The following is a 4,157-nucleotide window of genomic DNA, read 5'->3' as shown; positions in this document are numbered from 1 at the left end:
CTGTTCATTTGCCTGAATGAATTTCCAGTGAAATGCTGCTGGTAGTCTTGCACACTCCCTCCCCACAGCAGCCTATTGGCTGATATGGAAATGAGTTATCACTATTTCCTACTGGTGTAGACATCTGTATTATGTCGCTTTTAGCTGGCCAACACTAGGGAATGTCATATTACAGTTTTTCTCAGTCAGTCGCTTTGATACAGTTCTCGAATCATCCTTGAGATTTGCAAAACAGTGCATTTCTCAAAACAATTTGTACAAATAGCAAAACACCATGCTTACCTGCAAAAGCCAGTTTCTTGCTCAAAATCCTTAGTTCATCTCTCAAAACTAAATATCTGTCTCAGTGAACATCAGAGTTCATGAGAGTGCATCAGAATGGCCTTGTGTCATTGTGTACGGATAAGACAGTCAAATGGCTTAGTCGTCATATAACAGTGTACTCTGGAGGGATGTTCTGATGCAAACTATGACTAAAGTTTTGATGACATTTTTTGTTAATTGTAGGTGACACCTTTGTGTATCTAGGAGTGTGATAAGACTGGACAAGATTCACACATTTACGCTTTTACTGTTTTTTACTGTAATTTGTTGACAGACCATATCATTGCAATAAAGCTAGCTTCAGTAACGGCGTTACTCTGCTCGCAACCCACCACCTCCCCTTACACCTCCCGTCTTCCATAGGTAAAGAATAATGGGGGGGGGGGGGGGGGGGGGGGGGTATTTTTTAAGTAGGCTAGCTTTTAAGATCGGTCATTTTACACTATCGCTTTTAACTAGCTTGAGTTACTGCAGCCAGCAACTAGAAGCCAGTACAGTGCTAAACTCAGGGGGCATGAACATGGACATTCACAAAATGACAGAGCTTGAGCAGTTTTGCAAAGAAAAATGGAGTACAATGGCAGTATCCGGTTAAATTGGGTTAAATGCAGAGAAACAAATTTCCCTCAGGGGATCAAAAAAGTATAAATTCTGTATCCAGCTGAGCACACCTGAGGCCTATCCATGCAGGCTCCATCTCCATGCTTTTATTCGTGAGTGTTCTGGTGGCGTGGCTGTGGCTGACAGCAGTCAACATTAGAAGTACCGGTTGATAGATAGATAGATAGATACTGTAGATACTTTATTGATCCCCAAGGGGAAATTCAATGGCAAACTGTCTCATCATTGGCACGGAACGTTACAATGTAATAGAATGGCAGGGACTGATTTCACCCGCCATCCACATTTAGTCCCCCCGATGTTGACCCCATGGCTAAGGCCTTGGCACGCACACACACACACACACACACACTGAATGTTTTGTCTGTAAATCAAGTCCAGCTGTGAAATTATTATCAATCATTTGACTGCTTTCTGAAAACATTCAGGTAAAAATACCCATCCAAACTTGACAGTATATAATTTGCCTTCTTTCTGAAGATTTGCCTATTATCAGCTGTGTGACAGCATCTCTGTGTCAGGTTTGCAAATTCTCCTGCCTCCAGGGAACTGAGATGGTTGTGATCCCTGTTACACTCCACCATTACGTAGCCCTTTAGGGGTGAGCAGTAGCCACTCCACCATTACGTAGCCCTTTAGGGGTGAGCAGTAGCCCACTCACCATTAGCCCTTTAGGGGTGAGCAGTAGCCACTCCACCATTACGTAGCCCTTTAGGGGTGAGCAGTAGCCACTCCAGCATTACGTAGCCCTTTAGGGGTGAGCAGTAACCCACTCCACCATTACGTAGCCCTTTAGGGGTGAGCAGTAGCCCACTCACCATTAGCCCTTTAGGGGTGAGCAGTAGCCCACTCACCATTAGTCCTTTAGGGGTGAGTCAAGTCAAGTCAAGTCAAGTTTATTTATATAGCACATTTCATACACAGAGGTCATTCAATGTGCTTTACATAAACAAAAACCAAACAGTAATTATAGCAGATAAAAGCATAGATGGGCAAAGAGTGATAGTAATAATAATAATAATAATAATAATAATAAAAAGATCATAATAGAAAATAAAAACAAAGCATAAATCAAGATCAAATCAATAAGGAATAATTAACATAAAAGACTCCTCCAGATGGAATAATTAAGAGACAGTTAGCAGAAAGCATCTGAGAACAATTTGGTCTTAAGTCTAGATTTAAAACAGGCTGCAGTTGGGGCCTTTTTAATATCATCAGAAAGTTGGTTCCAAAGCTGAGCCGCATAGCAGCTAAAAGCTGCTTCGCCATGTTTAGTTCTAACAGCAGGTTTTACTAAGAGGTTTTTCTCCTGAGACCTCAGAGGACGAGAAGGTGTGTACTGCTGAAACATGTCTGATAGGTATTTAGGTCCTGCTCCATTTACTGATTTATAAACAATTAGTAGTGCTTTAAAGTCAACTCTGTGACATACTGGAAGCCAGTGCAGAGATTTAAGAATTGGAGTAATGTGCTCAGTTCTTTTTGTTTTTGTGAGAACCCTAGCTGCTGCATTTTGAATCATCTGAAGCTGTTTGATAGTCTTTTTAGGAAGGCCTGTGAAAAGCCCATTGCAGTAATCAACCCTGCTAGAGATAAATGCATGAATGAGTTTTTCTAAGTCATGTTTTGACATTAGCCCTCTCAGTTTGGCAATATTTTTGAGGTGATAAAAAGCTGATTTAGTTATCATTTTCATGTGACTGTTGAAATTTAGATCACTGTCAATTAATACACCGAGATTTTTAACAGTATCCTTTGCTTTCAATCCTTTTGTTTCAAGGAGAGTGGCAACCTTAATTTTTTCCTCCTTTTTACCAAATATAATTGCTTCAGTTTTTTCTTTGTTCAGCTGAAGAAAATTTTGAGCCATCCAAGCTTTGATTTGTTCTATACACTGACATAGAGATTCAAGGGGACCATAGTCTTTTGGTGACAGAGCTAAGTAAATTTGTGTGTCATCTGCATAGCTATGATATGAAATCAAATTATTTTGGATGATTTGTCCAAGTGGGAGCATATAGAGGTTGAATAATAGTGGCCCCAAGATCGACCCCTGGGGAACACCACAGGTCAAGGATGTTGGTGTTGAGGTACAGTTGCCGATGGCAACAAAGAAGCTCCTTTCTTGTAGATATGATTTGAGCCAGTTTAGAACTATGCCTGTAAATCCAACCCAGTGTTCTAGTCTGTGTAGTAAAATATTGTGATCAACAGTGTCAAATGCTGCGCTAAGGTCCAGTAGCACTAGGACTGATGTTTTACCAGAATCTGTGTTGAGACGTATGTCATTGAAAACCTTAATGAGAGCTGTGTCAGTGCTGTGATTTGCCCGAAAACCAGACTGAAAGTAATCAAAATACCCATTTGATGTTAGGAAGGTGGTTAGTTGATCAGTAGCCCACTCACCATTAGGCTTTTAGGGGTGAGCAGTAGCCACTCCACCATTAGCCCTTTATGGGTGAGCAGTAGCCACTCCACCATTACGTAGCCCTTTAGGGGTGAGCAGTAGCCCACTCCACCATTACGTAGCCCTTTAGGGGTGAGCAGTAGCCCACTCCACCATTACGTAGCCCTTTAGGGGTGAGCAGTAGCCCACTCCACCATTACGTAGCACTTTAGGGGTGAGCAGTAGCCACTCCAGCATTACGTAGCCCTTTGGGTGAGCAGTAGCCCACTCCACCATTACGTAGCCCTTTAAGGGTGAGCAGTAGCCCACCACTCAGCCCAAATCCTAATACATCATTATTAACATTAACACATACAATCACAAGACACTAAATCACAGTCCAAATCAAAGATGAGAGTCCCCAGCTGAGTGGCAGTAAGACAGGCTGCAGTCCCCAGCTGAGTGGCAGTAAGACAGGCAGCAGTCCCCTGCTGAGTGGCAGTAAGACAGCCCAATACAGCAGTCCCATGCTGAGTGGCAGTAAGACAGGCTAATACAGCAGTCCCATGCTGAGTGGCAGTAAGACAGCCCAATACAGCAGTCCCCATACCAAAAGCCTCTCCTCAGGAACTGGATCCTGGAGCCTTTACAGTTTTTGCCTATTACTTACATTACATACTGTTTTGCAGAATTTGGCTCATTATGTCAAAACTCTACACACAGCCATATAACACATCCCTACTGAAAAAAAAACAGCAAGAAAACATGTTGTTATGTAACAATAGCTGGTACAATATGTTGGTAGCTGGTCTTAGCTGGTCTT

This window comes from Sardina pilchardus, chromosome 8 (assembly GCF_963854185.1).
Source record: "Sardina pilchardus chromosome 8, fSarPil1.1, whole genome shotgun sequence".
NCBI classification, from domain to species: domain Eukaryota; kingdom Metazoa; phylum Chordata; class Actinopteri; order Clupeiformes; family Clupeidae; genus Sardina; species Sardina pilchardus.
Note: the sequence above shows the minus strand (reverse complement) of the source record.